This window comes from Wyeomyia smithii, chromosome 2 (assembly GCF_029784165.1).
Source record: "Wyeomyia smithii strain HCP4-BCI-WySm-NY-G18 chromosome 2, ASM2978416v1, whole genome shotgun sequence".
NCBI lineage: Eukaryota > Metazoa > Arthropoda > Insecta > Diptera > Culicidae > Wyeomyia > Wyeomyia smithii.
The window spans coordinates 165651892-165658052 of NC_073695.1; the positions used below are offsets into that span (position 1 = coordinate 165651892).

A 6161-nucleotide genomic window follows, 5' to 3' on the forward strand; every position below is an offset into this window, starting at 1 on the left:
CTCCAAATAACTTAATATTTCACATTTCATAAAAGAATTTGAATTTTAATTCGAAACAAAAAAAAATTATTCGAGATCTTAACACATACCCCCTTAATCTCAAATATTACATTGCAGCATAAAAATACTCAAAGAATTATGAAACTTTTGTGAAGACATCAGTATCATAAAACTAATAGTTTCTCCGTAAAAGCTAATGTCCGCCTTTTTTTGAATCCGTCCCACTGTGCGGAGGTGAGAAAGCTTATGCTACTGGATTATTCGGTGAAAAGCAGAAAATTTCCAGTGAGAAGCAAAAAGTAAAGAAAAACAAAGCTAAAGTTTGTCATTACTGCAAGAAAGAAGGGCATTATCGACGTGACTGTCGGAAATTGATGCAGGATCGGCAAGAGAGAGCTAATATGGCTGCCCAATCCGATGTGGAATATGAAATGTGTTTAGCTGTTGGTAGTGTCGGGGAAAAAGGTGTTTGGTACCTTGATTCAGGTGCTACGTCTCTCATGACCAACGATGAATCCATTCTTGGTGAGCTTGACCGATCTAGAGAGACGATCATTTGTTTGGCCGATGGGAATACTGTGAATCAGTTGGTGATGGCTCAAGTAAAATTTATTGCGTCAACGGGAAAGGTGCTCAAGTGAAAGTAGGTTTAGAAAATGTTTTTCATGTACTGAGCAATCTACTTTCGGTGAGCAAGATTGCAGACCTCGGACTCTCTGTACTGTTTGAAAAGTCTGGATGCAAAATTTTCAATGGAAGTGACGTGGTTTTGCTTGGACAAAGGAAAGGTGGTCTTTACTACTTGAAGCAGTTTCCAGAGAAGGCGCTGGTGACCGAAACGAAACACAGTGGTTTATGCGAGCATTTGTGGCATCGTCGTCTGGGGCATCGAGATTCAAGTGCTGTAAATAAAATAGTGCGTGAAAATCTCGGTTTTGGTTTTAAAATAAACCAGTGTAACGTAAACACAGTTTGTGGTCCTTGCTGTGAAGGAAAAATGAGTCGCAAACCGTTCCCTAAGGTATCGAAAAGCCGTGCGAGTGAGGTTGGTGAACTTGTTCATACCGATTTAGGTGGTCCAATGGAAGTGGCCACTCCGCGAGAAAGCTTTTACTATATGATCCTAGTGGATGATTTTAGTCGATATTCGGTGATTTATTTGCTGCAGCGCAAATCAGATGCCGAAGAAAAGATACGTGAATATTGTAACATGGTTAAAAACCATTTTGGTCACTATCCCAAGTGCATCCGGTCGGATGGGGGTGGTGAGTATTCTGGTCGTGTTTTGAAAAAGTTTTTCGCAGATTGTGGCATTGAGCATCAAATGACGGCACCGTATTCACCGCAACAAAACGGTGTGGCTGAGCGGAAAAACCGTTATCTAAAAGAGATGATGCGTTGCATGTTGGCTGACTCGGGCTTGGAGAAAAAGTTCTGGGGGGAGGCTATCAATACGGCGAACTATTTGCAAAATCGCTGCCCGTCATCATCGGTAGTGTGTACGCCGTATGAAATATGGAAGAAGAAGAAACCATCGTACAATCATTTGAGAGTTTTTGGAAGTGAAGCATACGTACATGTTCCGAAGGTAAAACGCAAAGCTCTGGATCGCAAGTTAGAGAAGCTAGTTTTTGTGGGCTACGCAGAGGGACGAAAAGCATATCGCTTCTTGAATGTGCAGTCGGGACTCGTCACCATCAGCAGAGATGCGAAGTTTCTCGAACAAAGCTTTGTGAAGGAAACCGTACCTGAGCAGTCTGTTGCAACAAAATCTTCCTTTGACGTACCGCTAGTTTCACCTTCGATTGAGTTGGATTTGGAGCTGGACGATTCTGAAAATTCGGATGTGCTGCCCTATGCTAGTGCTTCTGATGATGATTCTTCATTTCAGGGCTATCTTCTTGATGAAATAGCCAGGCGCTCCCGACGCTCTACGAAGGGCATTCCGGCAAGTAGGTTGATAGAAGAGACAAGAGACAGTTTCGTAGCCGGAACTGTCGCGGTAGAACCGAAGAACTTTAAAGATGCTATGGTCTGTGAGCAAAAAGATGAATGGAAAAAGGCCATGGCGGACGAGTTGAAATCTTATTCACAAAACGGGACATGGGAACTGGTAAACTTACCTGAGAACCGAAAGCCTGTTGGTTGCCGTTGGGTTTATAAGTTGAAACACAATGCTTTAGGAGAGGTAACCAAATATAAGGCATGGCTGGTAGCGCAGGGTTTTTCGCAGATCTACGGTGAAGATTACGACGAGGTGTTTGCACCGGTAACCACGCACACAAATTTTCGGCTTCTGTTGGCTTTGGCAAGTAGGAAAGAAATGAAATTGAATCATTTCGACGTGAAAACCGCCTACTTGCATGGCAAACTTGATGAAGAGTTGTATATGGTACAACCGCCTGGACACGTGGTTAAAGGTAAAGAGCACATGGTTTGTCGATTGAGGAGGAGCATTTACGGGCTGAAGCAGTCTGCAAGATGTTGGAACAAGCGTTTGGATTGTGTTCTGTAAAACATTGGCTTCAAACAGTGGTGAAGGGAAAGACGGTGTATTTATTGGTTTATGTAGACGACATTATCGTGGGCTGTGTGAACAAAACCATTATTAATGCCGTGTACGAGCAATTGAAGTGACAATTTGAAATGACGGATCTCGGTGATTTGAGTTACTTTCTTGGTATGCAAGCACGTCGTGAGGTACATCAACCGAGTTGTCGAAAAATTTGGTCTACGAGAAGCGAAAGAAGCAAATACCCCGATGGAAAGTGGATACGTGAAGGAAGATGATAAGAGCAGTGCTTTTCCAGATGGAACAGTCTATAGAAGTCTCGTCGGTGCCTTGTTGTACATAGCGGTTTGTGCTCGGCCGTAAGTGCATCAATCCTGGGACGGAAAGTGAGTACACCTACTGAGGCCGATTGGGTAGCGGCTAAGCGAGTGGTACGCTACTTGAAGGCAACAAAAGATTGGCAATTAACGTTTAGTAATTGTGGTGGCAATTTGTCGGATATTCTGATGCGGATTGGGCGGGCGATATTCGTTCCAGAAAGTCAACCACAGGTTTTGTTTATCTGTATGCTGGAAGAGCTGTATCTTGGTGCAGTCGAAAGCAAACAAGTGTCACATTATCTTCGATGGAGTCGAAGTATGTGGCACTAAGTGAAGCAAGTCAAGAACTTATATGGCTTCTGAAACTACTAAAAGAACTGGGTGAACCATGCGAAGGACCCGTGACGGTGATGGAAGATAACCAGAGCTGCATTACCTTCGTTACCTCATAACGAACGAGTCGGCGTTCCAAGCATATTGAGACGCGGGAGCATTACGTCAGAGAATTATGCAACAACAAAGTGTTACAGTTGAAGTATTGTCCATCGCAACACATGGTGGCGGATGTGCTTACAAAACCACTTTGTGTAATCAAACAAAGGCAGTTCGCTAAAATGATGGGACTCTTTCCAAATGGTGGCAATAAATGTTGAGGAGGAGTATTGGAAGAACAATATTTGTGCTCCCCCTGTCGAGTTTGGTACTACGCGTGTACAACCCTATCAGTGTTATAATATGGCAACACTGTACCAGTAAAAAGTAGCGCGTAAAAGAGCGTCCTTTTATTCTTCATTGTTATTTGTTAAACGTGCTCTTGTAGAGATCAGATCGGTGTTTTAATAAATTCTTTAATTTCTTTCGTTACATTAACTTTGGCCTTTCATTTCAACCAGTGTTTAAGTCCAATATTATTTACTTTACACCTATTATTTTTTCCACTTAAAATATTATTACTTTTCTTTTTTCGACTCTAAGCAAAGTCATGCTATTTTTTAATTTTAATTTAAGGAGTAAATGTAGTAATGAAGATAGAAAATTAAACTAACTGAAAATATGATTGTAGAAACTACGAAAAATATAGTTCAGCAGGTGGGACTCGAACCCACAACTTCCAATCTCCGGTCAGATGTGTTCCCGTTACACCACCGCAGAACGTTAAAGACGTAGTTCTAGAATCGAGTTTTGTATCGCTTATCCAATTCTCGCACTTCGTACATTTACTCAGTAGAGACTATTATTTATAGCTGGCTATTGTTTCAACACCCTCAGTGGAAGTTGGAATGACTTCTCAGTGTGAGAGATAGAAACGTGCCAGTAAGTTGCCATCTCTACCAGCAGCAACATCGACTTGCGTCACAAACATTTTTACTTTTCTTTTTTCAACTCTAAGCAAAGTCATGCTATTTTTTAATTTTAATTTAAGGAGTAAATGTAGTAATGAAGATAGAAAATTAAACTAACTGAAAATATGATTGTAGAAACTACGAAAAATATAGTTCAGCAGGTGGGACTCGAACCCACAACTTCCAATCTCCGGTCAGATGTGTTCCCGTTACACCACCGCAGAACGTTAAAGACGTAGTTCTAGAATCGAGTTTTGTATCGCTTATCCAATTCTCGCACTTCGTACATTTACTCAGTAGAGACTATTATTTATAGCTGGCTATTGTTTCAACACCCTCAGTGGAAGTTGGAATGACTTCTCAGTGTGAGAGATAGAAACGTGCCAGTAAGTTGCCATCTCTACCAGCAGCAACATCGACTTGCGTCACAAACATTTTTACTTTTCTTTTTTCGACTCTAAGCAAAGTCATGCTATTTTTTAATTTTAATTTAAGGAGTAAATGTAGTAATGAAGATAGAAAATTAAACTAACTGAAAATATGATTGTAGAAACTACGAAAAATATAGTTCAGCAGGTGGGACTCGAACCCACAACTTCCAATCTCCGGTCAGATGTGTTCCCGTTACACCACCGCAGAACGTTAAAGACGTAGTTCTAGAATCGAGTTTTGTATCGCTTATCCAATTCTCGCACTTCGTACATTTACTCAGTAGAGACTATTATTTATAGCTGGCTATTGTTTCAACACCCTCAGTGGAAGTTGGAATGACTTCTCAGTGTGAGAGATAGAAACGTGCCAGTAAGTTGCCATCTCTACCAGCAGCAACATCGACTTGCGTCACAAACATTTTTGCTTTTCTTTTTTCGACTCTAAGCAAAGTCATGCTATTTTTTAATTTTAATTTAAGGAGTAAATGTAGTAATGAAGATAGAAAATTAAACTAACTGAAAATATGATTGTAGAAACTACGAAAAATATAGTTCAGCAGGTGGGACTCGAACCCACAACTTCCAATCTCCGGTCAGATGTGTTCCCGTTACACCACCGCAGAACGTTAAAGACGTAGTTCTAGAATCGAGTTTTGTATCGCTTATCCAATTCTCGCACTTCGTACATTTACTCAGTAGAGACTATTATTTATAGCTGGCTATTGTTTCAACACCCTCAGTGGAAGTTGGAATGACTTCTCAGTGTGAGAGATAGAAACGTGCCAGTAAGTTGCCATCTCTACCAGCAGCAACATCGACTTGCGTCACAAACATTTTTACTTTTCTTTTTTCGACTCTAAGCAAAGTCATGCTATTTTTTAATTTTAATTTAAGGAGTAAATGTAGTAATGAAGATAGAAAATTAAACTAACTGAAAATATGATTGTAGAAACTACGAAAAATATAGTTCAGCAGGTGGGACTCGAACCCACAACTTCCAATCTCCGGTCAGATGTGTTCCCGTTACACCACCGCAGAACGTTAAAGACGTAGTTCTAGAATCGAGTTTTGTATCGCTTATCCAATTCTCGCACTTCGTACATTTACTCAGTAGAGACTATTATTTATAGCTGGCTATTGTTTCAACACCCTCAGTGGAAGTTGGAATGACTTCTCAGTGTGAGAGATAGAAACGTGCCAGTAAGTTGCCATCTCTACCAGCAGCAACATCGACTTGCGTCACAAACATTTTTGCTTTTCTTTTTTCGACTCTAAGCAAAGTCATGCTATTTTTTAATTTTAATTTAAGGAGTAAATGTAGTAATGAAGATAGAAAATTAAACTAACTGAAAATATGATTGTAGAAACTACGAAAAATATAGTTCAGCAGGTGGGACTCGAACCCACAACTTCCAATCTCCGGTCAGATGTGTTCCCGTTACACCACCGCAGAACGTTAAAGACGTAGTTCTAGAATCGAGTTTTGTATCGCTTATCCAATTCTCGCACTTCGTACATTTACTCAGTAGAGACTATTATTTATAGCTGGCTATTG

At 40.5% G+C, this 6161-nt stretch overlaps 1 long non-coding RNA gene across 2 annotated transcripts; it reads right to left on the reverse strand.

Annotated features, from left to right (window-relative positions):
- Positions 1 to 526: 526 nt before the first annotated feature.
- Positions 527 to 2299, reverse strand: LOC129720670 (uncharacterized). 2 transcript variants are annotated; one of them, XR_008727265.1, is made up of 4 exons: positions 2124 to 2299; positions 1578 to 2034; positions 1066 to 1476; positions 527 to 902 (listed from the first exon to the last, which is right to left on the reverse strand). It is a non-coding gene; the product is annotated as an uncharacterized LOC129720670 (long non-coding RNA). The 2 variants fall into 2 exon arrangements; XR_008727266.1 differs by lacking the exon at positions 1066 to 1476.
- Between the last annotated feature and the right edge of the window lie 3862 nt (positions 2300 to 6161).